The sequence below is a fragment of the Lissotriton helveticus genome, chromosome 8 (genome assembly GCF_964261635.1).
Source record: "Lissotriton helveticus chromosome 8, aLisHel1.1, whole genome shotgun sequence".
NCBI lineage: Eukaryota > Metazoa > Chordata > Amphibia > Caudata > Salamandridae > Lissotriton > Lissotriton helveticus.
The window spans coordinates 1,022,846,712-1,022,867,111 of record NC_136069.1 but is presented as its reverse complement, the minus strand read 5'-3'; the positions used below and the strand labels follow the sequence as shown (position 1 = coordinate 1,022,867,111).

The 20,400-nt window shown below is 42.8% G+C and overlaps 1 protein-coding gene across 1 annotated transcript in view; it reads left to right on the top strand.

The window, feature by feature from the left end:
• Positions 1 to 865: 865 nt before the first annotated feature.
• RAB9A (RAB9A, member RAS oncogene family) overlaps positions 866 to 20,400 on the top strand; it is a 223,902-nt gene continuing 204,367 nt past the window's right edge. The window contains exon 1 of the mRNA XM_078657856.1: positions 866 to 996. The gene's annotated coding sequence lies outside the window, so the exon portion shown is untranslated. The remainder of the gene's footprint in view (positions 997 to 20,400) is intronic.

The window sequence follows — 20,400 nt, the reverse complement described above, 5'->3', positions numbered from 1 at the left end:
AGACAGCTGGGTCGGGCGCGCGTGATGCAGCAGGCACAGGATTTCTTACCGCGCCGGCTGTGACCTCATCAAGACCAGCCTGGAGCCATTTCAGAGTTCAGTTGCTGCCCGGGCCGTGAACTCATGAAAGTGAAAGTGCGATTCAATACTGTTGTTACTTTGTAGCAAGCGCCCCAACTCAGAACCCAGCCCACATGAAGTCTCCTCTGCAGTGCGGGAGGCCTGCCTGTACCACTGACTCTAGTGTTTTAAAAGAACCTCGCTTGATAGGCACAGGCCCTTATATGCGTGACTTAGCATTTCAGTGCGGTGATGCGGACCACCTCACTGAAATGCATTAGCGTCACGCCTGATGCGTGACACTTGGCAGGGCTGCCACTTAAAATGTACTTGCATGTTTCACTACACTAATTCAACACTAATCCTCTATGGGTCCCGGAGTAGCGTGCTACTCGCTGAAAAAGCGCTTCGACGCCTCGTCAGGGTTAGTAAGCGCTATATAAATGCAATACAATACAATACAATACAATACCCCACTGTTCTGGACGGGGCCCTGGTAACAATTTTCCTTTCCCCTTCCCATTGAAGAAATTCTCCCGTGACACACGCTATGTCAAAACGTTCCTTTAGTGTTAATTGAGGTGGACACCATAAGCTGCAGGCTACAAAGACACAGCACGGCCAAAACCCCGAATAAACAAACAAAAAACTTTGAAGACAAGCGCATATTACAGTATGGAGCTGATATTTCCGGGTCGGCCTCGGCGTGGGCGGTCCCTCTCTGGAAGGATAGGTCGTCTTTTCCGGGGCATGTTCCGCTCTTCTGACCAATCACATGCTTTCTGAACCGATACGGCCAGAGAGCCCCGCCCAGCTCCGCTCCAGTCCCTTTAGAGTGGTTTTCCTATTGGCTCTCTTCGCCTTCACTTTTTGAAGTCTTGAAGAGTCGAAAGCAAGTCTGAGGCGATCAGATGTTTAAAGATCCGTCGCTGGGCGGTAAGTCTCACTGGGGATTCTGTGGGGGTTGCTCTTGGGGGTTGATTATCATTCTTTGGTGCTCCGATACTTGGAGTGTCGGCCCTTTGCTGAACGCATCTGAAAGCGGACAGGATCAGGCTGGGTCAGCTGCTGTCTCTATGCTGCAGGTTGTTGATGCTCCTTGCTGCCACCCCGCCCTCTCCTTCTAGGGAATATTTCTGTCCGATTTATTTTTTGTTTGCCATCGCTGCTTCCCAGCACATCTCAGTGTCCGTCTTCAGCGCTGCTAAACGCACGTAGTGAAAAGATTATTATCACGAATACAAAAGCTTAATAGTTGAACGTGAGATTGCACGTATGGAAACAGTACACTCGGTTTCATTGGATAGAAATTCCTTCAACCTTGATTGAATCCTCAGATCCTGTCTCCCCGTGCGAGTTAAAAGAAAGCTATTGTCAGATAGGCATGATGCAGGGTCCCATGACTGACTCACTGCAGTTCAATTTAGGCCTGACCTGCCAGCTGCGAGGCACGTGATGAGTCTGTCGCAAGTTGCATTTCCCTTACTTTGTGTGATTAGTCGTGCTGAATTGGATTTTATACGTTTGCAGTTAGTTTCTCACTCCCCCTCGTCTCCCTGTACTAGGTAGGAGGGCCTGGACGGGGATGGGAGGTTGAGTTTTGTTTCTGTAAAAGGTTAACACAGCTTTATGTTCCCTCCTTTTACATTTAAATTTCAAATGTGGTTGTTCACAACTCCAGCTAGCCTCAGTGGGCTGTCCTCAGCCGACACTGGGGAGTGGGATTCATCACCAGATAATTGTAGAAAGGAAGGGCAGGGATCTTGTCTTAACAAGACACTGGGATGTTGGTGTCCTTAGCATGCGCAATAAAGTTAACGTATGACTCCATGTCTAAAGGGGCATCATGGTACCATGCTGGTAGTTAGTTAAACTGTGCATTTTGGTATTTGCAGTCCTGTTTCACTTCAGTGATTCCGTATAAGTTCAAAGTTCACTAGTTTGCAGAAAGGTTTAGTGATCTGATCTATACTGTTCTTGTTGACACTGAGCCATCTGGTAATTTGAGTTGTTATTGCACCTTAGTAACTAATAGCCGGAGAGTGCTTTGTAGCTGTTACCTTACTGCTTCCTTTGAACTTCCTTGATACTAAAGCAGGTTACCTTCTTTTTGTTTGTTTTACTTTTTTTCTGACAGCTATGTATAGCAGTTACATAAACTTATTTGTTACATATTTGTTTTTGTAGTTCGTTGTATATATGTAGACTCAGTCGTATTTATTCTTTGCTTTCCACATCTGTTCCACCCCCTAGCTTGGAAAAAGATTTGCCATGTTGTAAATACATAATCATTTTTTTCACCAAGAACATGGTTAGGAATTGTGGGCTATAGCTTTATTAACAGGATAGAGGCTCATAATTATTTGGGTCTGTGGTGGGATGGGGAGCGAGAGTAATACATTACAAAATCCATCCATAAAAATCAGAGCGAGCACATTGATATTTTGCAACACAAGTACTTTAAGAAACTTGCCACTTGCCTTCCTAACTGCAAAATCAGTTCTTATTTTTTTTGTAATCCCTTCCACATTTATGCTGTTGCTTCTGTGTTGCTGCTATGCTTTTTTCTGACAATCTTTCCAAGTCGTGAAAAAGGACAGTATTAAGTGGGTAATTTGGCAGGATTTGTCAAAGGTCAATTACAGTTCAATGAAACCCCTGGCTCAGTTTCACGATGATTACTGGAGTAGAATAGTCCTTGGGAAAGCATCACTGCTATTACCATTTTAACGTACACAACCTATTCTCAAGGTAGGGCCATTCCCAAGAAGTTTGATTTATGTGCATGGACAAACGATGCTTGCGATGATCGTAGGGTAGTTATCAAATTGGTGTCATATCAGATTGTGACAGCTTTCATAGACCTTTTGGTTAAGGGTGATTCCCATACCACAACTGAGTAAAAACTGGTCACCCTGTTTCTTCTATGACGATCTCATTGGGTTGTGTGCTCAACAGATGGAAATGATTGCGCATTTAGTATGTATTAGTAAGGAACAAATGCAGAATGCAACAAATGCTTGTGGTAGCTGTTATTTTTTTTAATGTATTTTTCCGATTTGTAGGGAAGTGCTTATATTAAATGTCTAGAACACAAAAATAAGTCAAAAAAGCAAAGGAGGTCTCCTTACGAATCCAATCAGGGACAAGGAGAAATGTCAAAAGAAAAGGAAGGGAAGTCCCTATTTTCCACAACTTGGGAATATCATGATAGTACACCTCTTTAGTGAACACCTAAGCCCTTGAATTTAAAAACCACAATGTATACAAATACTTTTAATTGGCTAAAATATACAAACGCAATATCTGATAGAGATAGTTTTAAAACAATTGTACAATTTATTTGAAATAAAAATTCATACATTCAATAACAATTTGAGTGCCTTGACAATATAATGTTAAAAGAAGTTTTATAAATAACACAAGAAGAACAATTTTTAAAAACAGTAGTTGTTACAAAAATGTCGACACAGCGTTTCGGTTTTATTGTTACACCTTCATCAGGACAAAGCTCTAGTTAAAAAGAAACATACAATTAGAATCATACAATAAATTCCTTATTCTTTTTTAACAATATTGTTTCACTGTGTATGTTATACTATCAAAGCATTAGTTACACTTGACACTTTTAAAGCACTATATGTCTATACTCAAAAACATGTGGTTTTCTGGGGTTATGTAATGACTAAAGAGGATACTTTTGCTGAGAACTGAAACTGAATAAGGGGGTGCTGAGCAAATGCACATTCAAGTATCTCTAAATGTCGTACTTGCATACCTTAAATTTTAAGGGAATGGATAGTCGTCCTCTATTTTCAATTTGAGGTGATTTTCGTACTAGTACCCTTCATCATATCACTAGCTGAAGCTTAGTGTCATGGGAGTTCTGAGGATTGATTAAGAAGGGTCTTGTATTAGAATACCATGAGACACAGAATAAATGAATAGTCAACCAATTGCCGGATAAATTATTGTTACCTTTAGTTATAGATCTATTCTTGCATCTGAGAGTTGAGGGAGCCACCGTTTTCTTATTGGTGCTAGAGTAATACTTCTAATCACAACCCAGAGAGAATAAAAAAACAGGAAAAAAAACATTTGTTTGTTGTTTAGTTATAAACTTCCCTGACTATGTTACTATTGCTCTAGGGATCTTGGAATGTCACTCACCCTTAAATCTGAGAGATTGTAGCAACATATGAATGGATGCTCTTGACAACAGCGTTATGAATTGCAGTTTGTTTCAATTTCGAGTAACATCCGTCTTAATGAGATGTGGAGTGATTGATTCCTCCAAATCTGTAATGTAATACACAGTATTGAGCCATAATCTACTCTTGCTTTTTCGATTAGTGTTATAGCTAATGCTTTACGTTGGTTCAATATCGATGGTTTCTATTAAAGAGGGTTATCAGGGAATCGTTCTTAATTTTGTTTTAAAATTTCACCGGATTACCGTTATTTTAAATAAGGTCTTTTCATATAGAGCGTATCCCCCATAGTGTATATTTTGCAACATTATTTTCTTGGTTGAATTTGACCCACATCCTAGAAAAACTTCTATACGGACGGGACTCACTACATTATAACTAAATTTATCAAACCCACAGTATTTCTATAAACGTTAGGTTCTTAGTGGTGTTTAAAACACCACGACTAAGATTATAAAAAAATAGTCTGTATGGGACACAATACTCGTAACTCTTACCCGATCGGCGTGATACGGCCTCCCTGCTCCTTAAGCAAATATGCAGACATGTTTTTACACCACTATGTGGTGGCCCAAAAGGCTTATATTAAAGATACGGCAGCCATAATCCAAAAAGTGGAAGGATTAACCTTTAATACTAATACTCAATTACTGGTGACTCTAGATATAGAGGCCCTTTATACTAATATCGCTCAAGATAGCACAATTGCAATGATAGAATCCCTTTTTAACACAGGAGACAGAGACTTGAATTCACATGAAGTTTTTATTATTGATTGTGTTAATGTGGTTTTAAAAAACAATATATTTATGTTTAATAAAGAATTTTTTAAACAAGTTAAGGGCACCAGCATGGGAGCGACTTGTGCTCCAAGCCTGGCATGCCTTTACGTAGCTGAATTTGAGAACACCCATATTTTTAACCCTGTGGCACCTTTTTTTGAAAATATCTCATACTGGTCCCGGTATATTGATGTCGTTTTTTTCATTTGGACGGGCCCAGTAGAGTCATTAAATGAATTTATATCATGGTTAAACCTTGGAGATATTAATTTGAGATTCACTTCAGTTTTAACAGTAATAGCTGCGAATTCCTTGACATAATCATTAAACATGAGGAAGGCTTATTACAAGTGGAACTTTTCACCAAGAAAACAGACCGTAACACCATGTTACATTATACAAGCCACCATCCTCCTTGTCAACGAGATAATATTCCGTTTGGACAATTTCTCAGACTTAAACGTAACTGTACACAAATTAAAGATTTTGAGAAACACTCCAAAATACTGATAGCTAAATTTGTTGAGAGAGGATATCCAAAACGCCTGGTGAAACATGCGTACAAAAGGGCGAAGTATTTCAATAGAGACAACCTACTTCACAATAAAAGCAAAAAGACACAGAAAGAAAAACCATTAATTTTTGTCACAAATTACAGCTCCATTAGTATGAAAATTAAAAATATTATAAACAGAAGTTGGCACCTAGTGACAAATAAAAATAAAGAAAAACTCCCCAAACCCATGGTTGCTTTTAGACGCAATCAGACAATAAGGAACACACTAGTACACACTTATAGGGAAGAAGATACCATAACACAAACTAGTATTAATAATGCTCCATTACCCACTGGAACTTTCTCATGTGGCAACTGTTCCAACTGCACACAGGTCATAAAAGGAGAACATGTGGAACATAATAACATCAAGCATAAAGTAAAATCCTTTATTAACTGTAGGTCAAAGAACATCATATACTTCATAAAATGCCCCTGCAACTTAGTGTATATAGGGGAAACCTCCCGTGAAATCAGATTGCGGATGAATGAACACAAATCCGCTATCCGGACCAAAAAGAAAGGAGCACCATTGACGGACCACTGGCAATTAGCAAACCACACAGTGGAAGATCTCTCATGGTGCGGACTGGAAACTATCTATATGAACGCCCGAGGGGGAAATATGGAGGTAAAAAGGAAAAAACGAGAACAATTTTATATGTCCCGTTTTAATACTGTTAAAAATGGATTAAATTCCAAGGAAGATTGGGAACGCATTTTGTAATAATCTAGTCCTAGCTTCTGCCAGTACCTTAACTCTTATATACATATCAGAACTATCTTATGGCAAAAAGCAAACCTGCCTCAATACAATGGTGGTAATAAATGTTAATAATAAATGTTAATAATAAATATAGATACACTAGTCCGATTACCCCCGATTATTACATCCAGTCCGAGGGGCAACGAAAGACGCACTAGAACACCGTCTTCAGGCGCAGGCAGAATGACTAGATACGCATTTCGGCTTTGTGCTCGAATATGATGAATTCGTAACACTTAATTTTAAAAAATCCCCTCAGGGGGTTAGTAATTTAGGTTCTTTGAATATCATTTATAACGTTTGGTCTATTGAGTCCCTACCTACCAGGTTAGAGAATACTATTGATAGCACACATACAGCTAGGTAACCAATCATGTGACTTCCATCATAAACGGCGATCCAGAATCAGAAACTACTCGAGTAGTTCTCTGTCGAAAACGCACAGGAAATGACGTCAATATTTGGCGGCAAATCTCGGCCACACCGGATATCCGCTTATGTTTAAAAACAAGAACCACTTTAAGGTGCGTTAACATCGCGAGACAAGAGCATTGAGCGGAGCAGGGAGGCCGTATCACGCCGATCGGGTAAGAGTTACGAGTATTGTGTCCCATACAGACTCTATTTTTTGATAATCTTAGTCGTGGTGTTTTAAACACCACTAAGAACCTAACGTTTATAGAAATAATGTGGGTTTGATAAATTTAGTCATAATGTAGTGAGTCCCGTCCGTATAGAAGTTTTTCTAGGATGTGGGTCAAATTCAACCAAGAAAATAATGTTGCAAAATATACACTATGGGGGATACGCTCTATATGAAAAGAACTTATTTAAAATAACGGTAATCCGGTGAAATTTTAAAACAAAATTAAGAACGATTCCCTGATAACCCTCTTTAATAGAAACCATTGATATTGAACCAACGTAAAGCATTAACTATAACACTAATCGAAAAAGCAAGAGTAGATTATATATGGCTCAATACTGTGTATTACATTACAGATTTGGAGGAATCAATCACTCCACATCTCATTAAGACGGATGTTACTCGAAATTGAAACAAACTGCAATTCATAACGCTGTTGTCAAGAGCATCCATTCATATGTTGCTACAGTCTCTCAGATTTAAGGGTGAGTGACATTCCAAGATCCCTAGAGCAATAGTAACATAGTCAGGAAAGTTTATAACTAAACAACAAACAAATGTTTTTTTCCTGTTTTTTATTCTCTCTGGGTTGTGATTAGAAGTATTACTCTAGCACCAATAAGAAAACGGTGGCTCCCTCAACTCTCAGATGCAAGAATAGATCTATAACTAAAGGTAACAATAATTTATCCGGCAATTGGTTGACTATTCATTTATTCTGTGTCTCATGGTATTCTAATACGAGACCCTTCTTAATCAATCCTCAGAACTCCCATGACACTAAGCTTCAGCTAGTGATATGATGAATGGTACTAGTACGAAAATCACCTCAAATTGAAAATAGAGGACGACTATCCATTCCCTTAAAATTTAAGGTATGCAAGTACGACATTTAGAGATACTTGAATGTGCATTTGCTCAGCACCCCCTTATTCAGTTTCAGTTCTCAGCAAAAGTATCCTCTTTAGTCATTACATAACCCCAGAAAACCACATGTTTTTGAGTATAGACATATAGTGCTTTAAAAGTGTCAAGTGTAACTAATGCTTTGATAGTATAACATACACAGTGAAACAATATTGTTAAAAAAGAATAAGGAATTTATTGTATGATTCTAATTGTATGTTTCTTTTTAACTAGAGCTTTGTCCTGATGAAGGTGTAACAATAAAACCGAAACGCTGCGTCGACATTTTTGTAACAACTACTGTTTTTAAAAATTGTTCTTCTTGTGTTATTTATAAAACTTCTTTTAACATTATATTGTCAAGGCACTCAAATTGTTATTGAATGTATGAATTTTTATTTCAAATAAATTGTACAATTGTTTTAAAACTATCTCTATCAGATATTGCGTTTGTATATTTTAGCCAATTGAAATATTTGTATACATTGTGGTTTTTAAATTCAAGGGCTTAGGTGTTCACTAAAGAGGTGTACTATCATGATATTCCCAAGTTGTGGAAAATAGGGACTTCCCTTCCTTTTCTTTAGAACACAAAAACGCCTGCTTGTTCTGTGAAATTTGTAGAGTCTTCCAGAAACTGGAAGCTGCTACGATCAGGTGTAAGTGATTGTTTTAGTAAAGCAGGTGAACTAATATTTTTAAATTTGCAGACCTAGTTAACACAATTTTAGCTTCTGCACTGAGGGTCAGCAGTGGCACTTCATCTGCTGACGTTATTGCCTTGTTTAATATATTCAGGATTTAAAAAAAATGCTTTAAAGTATTCAGCAGTACCTTATGAGCTGAACTGTTACCGTATCTAATTATGATCTATTCTACTTCCTCCATAAAGTGCCACAGAACTATATTTGAGCTTGTTGCCTGTTAAGCTGCTGTAACAAGGGAACCAAAAGACAAACAATTGATGGACGGAATGCAGAACAAATCAAAACATTCACCCCAGTCATGAGATCTGGGTTAAATCCTGGCTGATGAGAGATGAAAGCCCGAAACTGGTCCTAGGATGCTTGTTTCCAGTCCAGGGAGGACCTGGCCTGGCATTTCGGGCTGGACTGTTCCCATTGGGCGCAGGGTCCCGACTGATTTGCATATGGCTGGGTTCAAACTGGAATGGCATGGTGAGCAAAAAAACGATGGATTTAGGCACAGATCTCTGTACTGGGGTGAATGTATGGCATTGTTCTGCATTCTGTCCATCAATTGTTCTTTTTGCATTTGTCACCCCGAGTGGGACTGGTAAGCCCAGACGTGGGTCCCGTGCTCTCCATGCCACTGAAGTCAAGCTATCCTGGCTGATGAGGGCTGAAAGCCAGAAACCGGTCCTAGGATGCTTGTTTCCAGTCCAGGGAGGACCTGGCCTAGCAGTTCGGGCTAGACTGTTCCCATTGGGCGCAGGGTCAAGACTGATTTGCATATTGCTGGGTCCAAACTGGAATGGCATGGTGTGCAAAAATACGATGGATTTAGGCCCAGATCTCTGTACTGGGGTGAATGTATGGGATTGTCCTGCATTCTGTCCATCAATTGATCTTTTTGCTTGTAACAAGGGAACCATCATAAACCATAGTAACGTATTTGATGTTACTAAGCGAGTGCCCTGTCATCGCTTGACGATTTATGTGTTGATAGTTTTTGGTTTAAAAATTCCTATTCTAATCCTTTTTTTAAATTTAATATTTTTCTTAGTGCTCATATTAACCTGAGGTGCTGCTTTTCTTAGAACTTACTGTAATGCCATCGTTGATGCCCGACTCCCTGCTTATATGGAAAGCTCTACTGGGGGTCCAACCATCAGGAGATACATCCGAGACTGGGTATAATTATAGGACGACACCACCTACTTACACTTTTCCAGAAGTCTACGGCACTTGCGAGGTTTAGAGTCTACTTTTTTCTGAAAAAGTGCATAAAAGATAGGCAGGGCCGGTTCTAGGATTTTGGGGCCCGGGCGAAATGCAATGTGCGAGGCCCCTTTAATTTACATAAGTGACACCTTGAGGGCTCCAGAAGTTGCTTTGTGCAGACTCCTCCTGGGCCGCAGCTCCCCTCCCTGCCACCTACAAACACCTCTTTCACAGCTCATATTAGGCTGAAGGTGCGAGAATAGCTTGGGGCTGAGCTGTAAAACTGTGCGGACTGTAAAGTGCTGACAATGGGTGTCCTGCAGTGTCTCTCAGTGTGCAGCCAGGCAGGAGGCCTAATTGCAGAACACACCTGCAATTAGACCTCCTTGAAACTGGCACAAGAAGAAGTGTCCTCCTCCCCTAGGCCTCCCCACACCATCCCTGAGAGGCCCAGGGAGGGGCCTCCTCCTGTAAGCCCAATTGTAAACAGACACCTTTCTTCAATGGGACTGGCAGGGGCATACGAGGTTTGGTGGTGGGTTGCACTGGTGCGTGCCCCATGCTGGTGGTCTGAGTTCGAGGACCTGGGCAGCTGCCCACACTGCCCATGCCTAGCACCGACCCTGAAGATGGGTATGATGACGTGCCTGGCTCCAGTCTCCAGCTGTTGGTGAGGATTGCTTTATACAAATTCCAAACGTTTATTTCTCTGCTAATGATATGTAGAGTAACCATTGCCTTCAGTTTATTGGCATAGATAAATATTTGTTTGACAAAACAAAGACAGCCAGTTGGTCTCTTAACTCTATATCATTAGAGAGGTTGCCAGTTTGTATTCCTCACAGCTTGCCAATAGCCACAAAGGGATAGACAAATCAAGAAGACCGCTATGGCATGGCCAGCATTGACTGTGCAATATTGCTTTGTTTTAATTTACTTCGAGCTATGTTACTCAGCAACACATGCTGCAACTTCTTTAAAACACATTTTCAATGCCAATAGAACTTGCAAACACAAAACCTATTGGCTTTGCTAATGCCTATTTTTTGTGTGCAGTATTAATAGGGAATACCAAGTAATGTGCCACAATTGGGTCTTAACTGTAAGTTGTACATATCAAATTCTGGAATATTGAATGTTCTTCTTATGCATGATACAGTGCATCTAAAACAGCTGTATGCCAGTGTAATCTATGATCTCCGGGATCTCGTGTCAGGCCCGCAATAGGTTTCCGACACGTGCGGGGACCTTGAAGAAAGTGTGACTGCAGGCACGCCCTCCGCCGGGATCCCTATCACATAAATTTATAACGACACAAATACAGCATGCTGGATGAAAACCGTAAGTTACTGCTTCACCCTGGAAACTGAGAGAATATCTCCACCACTGAGTACACCTTATTGCGTGTACTTTTACTTCACTTAAGGCCGTATTTGTTATGGCCTTTCACTGTTGCTCCTGAAAAAAAACCATTGCAACCCATACGAAATTGGCTGAAACTTGTAGATCTATTTTAGGATGTACGAGACCAATTGGATCTCATTTTTAGGTCTCACCTACGCAGCGCGCATGCGCTGATTAGGAGACCTTTAGCTGTCTTTCAGCTCTCTTTTGCAGCGCATACTCATGTTTGGGGCGGCATACACCTTGCGGGAGCGCTCAGGGGCGTGCCACGAGTATGTGCTTCCAAAAAGAGCAGACTGCTCTCTCAAGCGTGCGCGCCTCTCTCCTCGCCCACACATTTTTGCTCGCGCTTCTTGTTGTTTTTATGATCGCGCATGAACGGTGCTTCTTGACACCACGGATTACTTATATCCGGCTACACAATTCACTTTATTCTCTTCATTTTACACATGAGGGTAAACATTGGCGTTTCGGTTAACAGAACTTGGAAAGCACCTTGTCTTTCCATTTGCACACACAAGGATTTATACAGGCGTTACGATCAGCTTTCTTGTTAGTTTGGGTCTCTCCTTGTGGGGGTTGCGGTGCATTAGCATGGAGGTGACATAACATCCATGGTGTTTTCTTTTCAGGCAGCCAACCAGTTAATTGTTTGCTCATCATCTCAGGTAGTTTGTGCTTCTGTCGATAGGGGTTGTCACAAATTTTCCTGTTTTATATAGTTTCATTTTGGCAGTACGTTTTGCACTTTTTTTTTTTTTTTTTACAGTTCCACATTAGCAAAGTACCCTGTGTTATTTTGTTTATGACCTTTTCGTTAATTACAATGTTAGTTGATGTGAGTTCATTGTCTCATTGGATTACCGATTATTATTACATTTGGGTCACTCGTAATTGGCATGATTAGCTTATGTTGGCTTTTAGCGGTGCATGCTGGTCCCTGTAGTCTCTTACTGAGCCCTGTAAGAACGTCCTTAACTTTTCTTGCAAAAAACACTAAATTCTAAATAAGTGTAAAAGCATTAAGGTAACTATGTTGTTCTGCTTACATTTCCTATGCTTTATTTAATCTTGCATTCCCTATGAGTGTTTGCTTTTTCAAGGGTGGTGTTACTTTTTCTTTCAGCATAATACTCTTCCCTCCTTCATAACCTAAAGCCCATTTTCTGGTTAACCAGCACCGCAAAGTCATACAAATGCAATAGCGCTATGCAAATATGATCACTCCACTCAAATAAAAAAACTGAAGTACAAAATATTGTCATTTTCAACGCCAAGAGCTCTAACTTTCACAAGCGTGAGACCAATTGCAATGCAAATGCTTGTATTTCTTTCGAGGAATACCTCGTAGTCTTCAATGGGCAGCTCTGGAATAAAATGCGTCCATGCAGCAGGCGATTGATTGAGCAGGAGTTAAACTCTTTAACACGAGGACTGCCGGAAATTCCCCACTTAGTAGTTTTTCCAGTTGAGAGTTCATTAAACAGGTCACTCACCCCACGTAGAAACCAGCATTGGCATAGCCAATAGGTCTCGCTTTTGGGACCTTATAAGTGTTTAGTTATCCAGCACAATATCCATGGTGCAACAATATCAACTGTTGCATGGCTAAACACTTATAAGGTCTCAAAGGCGAGAACTATTGGCTATGCCAATGCTTGTTATTCTTTCCCTAGGACCCCACTTTTAAAATTCTTCTGGCTAGGAGGGGGATCCTGGAGACAATTTAAAAAGTTGCCTTTTTCACTACCTATCGCAAACAAAAATCTGCTCCGCTGTAGTCAGGAGTCTAAGCATATCTAGGAAGCACTCTGCACCCTAGGTGGGAACTCAGTGATGAAGTAGGCCACCAAATAGGTTGGTGAGTGAGGGTTCTTTTTTAAAAACTTAATGGTTTTCTCCACATGATTGCTTTTGGATGCAGTTGACTATTTCAGGTTCGTCCTCGTTGTTGAAATAGTGTAATCTATGTGACATATCTATTGTGATGTGTCTTCTTCCCAGTTGTTAATGAAAGATACAGTCTGTGGTGGGGCGGCTGGGGGTGTGATATAATATGTATGCTCCAAGTGAATGGATTGTGAGTCTGGGTGATAGCGCCGGCATCAACTTTGCGGCACTTTATCAAATTGCATCAGATAGGACACACCTCATGCCAGATTTTGTTTAGTGCTTACTTTGTAAAAAAATAAGTGCCAGGGCTCTTGTAAGGAGGCCACTGCAGCTTGCACCACACATTGCACCCGACATGCTGCCAATGATAATAACAACACAACTGCTAACTATCACACTCCTACAAGTCAGGGCTCGAAAAATCTGAAAAATGGTACTAGTCCTGCAGGTCTAGTACCTTGAAAAATCTCCTCGACCTAAGCGTAACCTACTTGACCTCAGTCTCTGAAAGCGGAGCAAATGTAACAAGATATCAAGATTTAAAGGCATCTTTATTGCTCATTTGCTTTGTGAGCAATAAAAAGGCCTTTAAATCTTGTTATCTTGTCACATTTGCTCCGTTTTCAAAGACGGAGGACAAAAGTTAGTATGTTTTCCCACTCCCCAGAAAGGGAGAGTAGGACCTAAAAATAGCTCGACCACATAAAATTTACTTTCCAAATGCGAGCGGTCGTGTGGATTTGTCTAGCCCTGCAAGTGTGACAATTCGGACTTTTCCAGGCCCCAAAAGCTATAAGAATGGCTTGGGCGGCAGATAATAGTCAATTTAAAAGTGTATATAATTAATAATTTACTGTTGTTGTGATCATCTTTAAATTAGCCAGACAGTGCCACATCGTGGCAGGCTGTTACAAGTGCCAGTGTTGACAATTAAGTGGCGGTGCTGAGCAATGGAAACCACTGGCTCAAGTTAAGCACTGATTTTATTGTATTGTATACGATATTTGTAGAGTGCAGCTATCACCCAACGGGTATCTTGGCGCTGTAGTACATGAATCCTCATCAGGCAGTGGAGAGAGAAAGCAGGCGTAAACTAACAGGGCAACTCCAAAGCTGTCAGGCTCTGGGAAACAGCCATGTTTTGATCTTCTTCCTGAAAGGTAGAAGATCATGTAGCTGTCTAAATTCCAAAGGGAGGCTGTTCCAGAGCTTGGTAGCGGCCGAGCTGAACGCTCTGCCTCCTGACTTGGCCCTTCGACTTTTCTGGACTTTCACCAAAGCGAAGACACCTCTGTGAAGTGTACCATGTGAAGGTCTCTTGAAGAGGTATGGGTAACAGGCCATGAAGAGCCTTAAAGATCAAACACAGAGACTTAAACTGGACCCTCTGCATTATAGGCAACCAATGAAGCTCTGCAAGGGCCAGTGAACCTGACGAGCGTTGTGGTTTCATCAGTGCCAATTTGACCGCCACAGTTTGAACTCTTTGGAGGCGCTCAATCAAGAATTTGGGGGCCTCTAACAGTAGAGCATTACAGTGGTCAAGTCTACTGAGGATGATACTACCAACAACCAGCGCTCTGACCGTCTTTGGCAGCAGCGGGAGGATCTTCCTTAGTGCTTTAATCGGGGAAAAACAATTCCCCACCACCTTATTTACATGTACCTCCATGGTCAAGTTCGCATCAAGCATCACTCCCAGATTACGTACTGCTTTAGCCGGAACCAGAGTAGACGTGGTTGGAGAGGGCCAGAAATTGTCCAGAAAAAGGGGAGGGGCCTTCCCCACAGCGCAGTATAGGATTTCAGTCTTATCTGAATTAAATGGAAGTGAGTTAGTTCTTAACCAGTCATGAAAAGTTGCCAAAGAAATTGACTGATTTCCCTCTAGGGAGAAGAAAAGTTGGGTGTCGTCGGCATAGTTTACCACTTTCACACTATGTGCCTTCATAATTCCAATCAAGGGTCTCATATAGATATTAAAAAGAATAGGGCTTATCGCCGAGCCCCGAGGAACGCCGTGGTGGATGTTGGAAAACTTAGACTGATACGGCGGAAAGGAGACCGCCTGACACCTGTCGGAAAGATAGAACGAAACCACTCTAAAGCCGTCCCTGACACCCCAACTTCTTCCAGCCTGGTCAGCAGGATACCGTGGTCGAACGTATCGAAAGCGGCAGACAGGTGGAGCAAAATGAGAATGCCCTATTGTCCCCTGTCTGCCCGCAGTCGAAGGTCGACTAACACGGTCACTAGGGCAGTCTCAGTTCCATGGCCAGGTCGAAAGCCGAACTGAACGTCATCCAATCTGGAGTTAGATTTCAGGAACTGAGACAAAGTATTGCTGACCAGTCGTTGGATGATTTTAGTCTGGTAAGGTAAGAGAGAGATTGGTCTATAGTTCCGGCGCAGGCCGAATCAAGTGTCATTTTTTTCAAAAGTGGAGTAACCGCCGCCCGTTTCTAGCATGCTGGTACTGAACCAGAGATTAAAGAGCTGTTACAGATCTGACGCAGAGTAGGAAAAAGCTCAGGGCCCAGCTCCTTCCAAATTTTGTGAGGGAGGGGATTTAAAGGGGACCCAGAAGAAACACTCATAGCAGTTCTGTTAAAAATCTCCTCCGAGAGTGGCTCAAAATAACTCGGGGAGGTCAGACGACCTGACTCTGCCCTTTTATCCTTCCCTAAATCTCGTGTTTCCTTGATTTTAACAGTGACGTCTTCTTTCTTAGAAGAATTATTCCTATTCAGACCATCAATGCTGTTGTTTATTTTCTCCATGAAGAAGCTCGCTAAACTATCACACAAAGCTTGGGTTGGCATAATTTTAGACTGTGTACATTCATGTCTTTCACTATCTTAAAAAGTGCTCTAGAGTTATTTTTAGAATTTAGGATGATATTAGCAAAGTATTCGGATTTGGCCAAATCGATTTCCTTCTTATATTCCACTATTGCAGCCTTCCAGGAGACTTTATCCTCATCCGAGTAGATCTTCCTCCATTTCCGCTCAGCCTTTCGGCAAGTGAGTTTTAAGGTGATCAATGTACCAGCAGGCTGACGGCCTACCAGTCTTCTTACAATTTTGTAAAGGGGCAATCTGGTCAAGTCGACTTTGAATCTGATTGCAAAAATCCGTATAATTGTCTTCCACTGTTCTATCGTTATTAAAATCATTTCCTAAGGAAAATATCGAGGAGGAATCGGTCTTTTTTTAAAAAAAGTCTCCTCCAATCTGTACTCCTAAACATCCTTCTTTCGCTGGTGGCAAGCCGATACCCTTCTAGGGTCAAGTATCTGGACTTGACCAGGTGGTGGTTGGACCATCCAACCGGAAGGATCTCTATTGCTTCCACGGCCTGTTCCTTAGAAAAAAAACAAGTCCAGTGTATTCACCCCTTATGGGTGGCTTCAGTAATCCACTGGCATAATCGCAGGCTCTCACAACCCTGAATAAGATTACTGTATCCGGAGTCTAAGTTTCCGTTGCACCATAGATTAAAATCACCCATAAGAAACAAGTTAGAATGAGCAAGTGCCATATTGCAGGTGATATCTATCAGTCCCTGCAAATGAGATGAACTTACCGCTCCTAGGGGTCTATAACAAATAATACCCGCCAGTAAGCAGCCTTTAGAGTCTTTAAGTGAGAAGCCGAAAAGTTCGAAGCCTTCGACTTCATCGATCTCTAATTGGACTAAGTCCAGGACTTCCTTAAAAATAATCCCTACCCCACCTCCTCGTCCACTGACTCGTGGTTTATGTGGAATTTTATAGCCCGGAGGACAAGCCAAATCTAATTCTGCCTCCAATACCGAGTGAGTCCAGGTTTCAGTCCTGAAGAGAACATCTAGACAGTGAGAGTCAAGGAACAATTGGATCTCCACATGATGTTTAGGCAGGGACCTAACGTTGAGCAGTCCTCCGGCCATGACATCCTTCCTGACAAAGTCAGTCTTAATACCAGCTGTTCCCTCCAGACAAGGTCCAGCAATCCTGCCACTTGCCGACTTGCCTATCTGTCTTAGCGCCTCACTAGAGTAACAAATCTTCTTACTAGAGTCATCCCCTACATCACAACGGGCAGCATGGCTGACACTGTGCACGGTCAGTGTGCGGACGGGCGCAGATGAGCTTGCCTTAGGCGTGCCTTTGGCGCGCCAGTGGCGCGGCCACGCCAGCGTCCCGTTTATGTTGGACTAGGGCGGGAAAAGACTAGACTGCTGACCTCAAATGGCGGGTCTGCTCTCACAGACGGACACCACGAGGCCAGTCTAGAGCCAGGGGTTTCAGGCAGAATTAGTCAGTGCTTTTTGCTGCAGTTTAATTTCTAACTTTCAATTAAAACAGAGATGCAATCGTTTTAAAAATACAGAATGTGCAAATAAGCAAATTCACAGCCCCCCCACCACACAAAAGAATCACGTAGCTTAGCTGCGCGGGCACGCCAGCGTCCCGCTTATGTAGGACGCTTTATTGCATATTTATATGTCTTGGATCGTAGGAAGACGGATTTGGGATTACACAGTAACAGGATATTACACATACTGTCCTGCTTTCTTTGCCACTCATGTTCAGTGGGAGACACAGGAGATGGGTGGTGGAGAGCGAGCAATTTTCCCAGAATCGCATGTTTTGTGTCCACTTGCTGACGCCGTAACTCAAACGTAAAGCATCCCAAAGGAGTGAATGCTGTTATTGACGTGCCCTTCTGGCACTGCTGTGTCTTAGCCTGTGGCCTATCTGGAATGGGCCTTATTGTCATATCAGCAACATGTAGATGGGTATGAGTTTGTGGCTGCAGACGTATGCACTTTTTAAGAGTCCCATGCCTGTAAGTAAAGTTAAAAAAAAAGTACCTGCGAAAGGACATTGGCCACAGGAAGCAGTGCTTGGTCCATGGTCCACAGCTTAGACGAAGACTCCAAAGCTCAGAGGAGACACTAATGAGTAGGAAAGAAGAGTGATGTGGGAGCCAGCTAATAGTAACTAAAGGTAAGTAATGGGTGGACTTTAAGCCCCTTTTTAGATTTTTATGTGCTAGAGATTTCGCAAGCACTGTGCAGGTGAAACCTAAAAATGGGAGTGACCACTCAAAATAGTGTGTGTGTGTGTGTGTGTGTTTTTAAAAGGTCTCCCTCCCCCTCCTACTTTAACTACTTCTGCAACTCGGGCACCAGTCAAGAGCTTTATTGACTGGTTGCAAAGTTGACACAGCAGGGTGCCTACATCCCAACGGGCCGGCACTGCGTCTCAATTGAGTCCACAACGGAGAGGGTATGGGAAGAAGCACAGCAAGCTGCCTACCATCCCATCGGGCCGGCTGCGTAAGGAGAGCATGCATGTTATTCAGTCAACTACTTAGGTCTCTAACAAACATAAAGATCCCAACAGCGGGAAAAAACATAGATCTCTTGCCATCGGTCTTCATCTGGGTTGACCACCCCTGCCCTGGTCCCCTGCCGTGTATCAGCATCCCACATCATCTCTGCTCCCCAACCTACTAAGTGTCCAGCGCCAGACAGACTTTCTCCTCCAGCAATTCATGATTCTACCTCTTCAGGGTGTTCCGCCTCCTCCCGTCCGCCCTCCTCCTCCCGGAGCTGGTCTGGGTGGGTGTCATCAGTATCAGTGTGTTTCAGGAAGTAAGTTTGCAGAGGGCCCCAATTGTCCCGTGGGCGAGATGTAGGTGGCATAAGTTCAGCGTAAATATATAATTGATCCTGAAAGTGTGTGAGATCGTTCAACCACTCCTTAAATTTTAGAAGCCTTCCTCTCCCCCAACGGCATGCAATCCTTCTTTTTGGTAACAAAAGGGCCAGTGAAGCTTATTTTCGGATATCAGGCACGTGCATCCGTGTCATCTCATCTAATGCGCCAAGGACCTCCCTCCAGTATTTCCAGATCAGTAGGCAGTTCCAGGCCAAGTGTCCAAACCCCGCTCCTTCGCTCCGCATCGGTCACACCGGTCAGTATCGTGCAACCGGAGACGATCCAGTCGGACAGGTGTATAATAAAGTTGGTGCAAGTATTTATAATGTATGAGTCGTAATCTGCTATTAGCCGAGATTTCCACGGTCTGCCGACAACAGAATGACCATTGTTCTTCCGTGAGGGGGTGTCGTATGTCCCCCTCCCATCTGATCCGGGCCAGGGTCCCTCTCCCATTCCTTCTGTGTAGTGGAGTATAGCCGTGAGACTACATGCTCTGGGGTTTCCTGCTGTAGCGGGACGTGCAGGGGGGCCATGATGGGCGGTTTGAGTGGGAAGCAAGGCGTAAGGGCCTGAACTTCCTGCCTGAGCCGCACATAGTAGAAGCGTTCCAGCAGGGTGGGGGAGGCGGCGCCAAAGAATTTGTCACTGGTGCAAAAAGTCTCCTGTGTATACAGTTGACCCCCATATAAGCCGAGAGAGCTTCCTTAACATCCTACAGCACCACCCCTCTCATGTAACAGGGATATTGTGTCGCCCCGTAGAGGCGCCAAAGGTGAATACAGTAGGGGGCTCTGGAGCCGCTGCGCCAGGTCCTGCCAAGCGCTTGTAGTGCATTGGACGGTAGTGGAAGCCAGGTGTCTAGGCACCGTGGGGGCACTCAAATATGCCGAATAAGTAGTGGGTGCCATGTGTCCATCCTCTACCGCCAGATGAGGCATGTATGGGGGCGGGGTGTCCCCAGTAGGTCGCAAAGTGAGCCTGGGTGCAGATAAAATATAGTTCAATGTCCGGGATCTCCAGACCTCCTGCGTCAAAGGGGCGCGTGAGGAGCTCCCAAGCCAGTCTGGGCTGTTTCCCGCCCCATGTCAATCTGATCAACTGTGATTTGATACTGTTAAAGAAATGGCGGCTCGGAACATAAGGAATGTTCGTAAACAGGTAAAGAAGTTTGGGTAAGATCACCATTTTAGTCAACGACACTCTGGCGGCCATGGATAAGGGCATCGCAATCCATCAGGTTATTTTATCCGTCAGTTGATCCAGTACCCGGCCATAATTGTCTCTCATCAATTCCGCCCGGCAGCGGGAGATGCGGATACCCAAATATGCAACCTAGTCTGCGCACCAAGCCAGTGGGTAGTCCGGCTCGAAATGCGGGGAGGAGTCAGTTAGGGAAAATATCTGGGATTTCCCCCAATTCACCTTTATTCCCGACAGTCTACAGAACAATATTAGTATACGAAGAATTGGGTTAAGGCTTAGGTTGGGGTCCCTCAGATATAGCGTCAGGTCGTCCGCATACAGTGATATTAGAATTTGCCTCTCCTGGTAGACCAGGG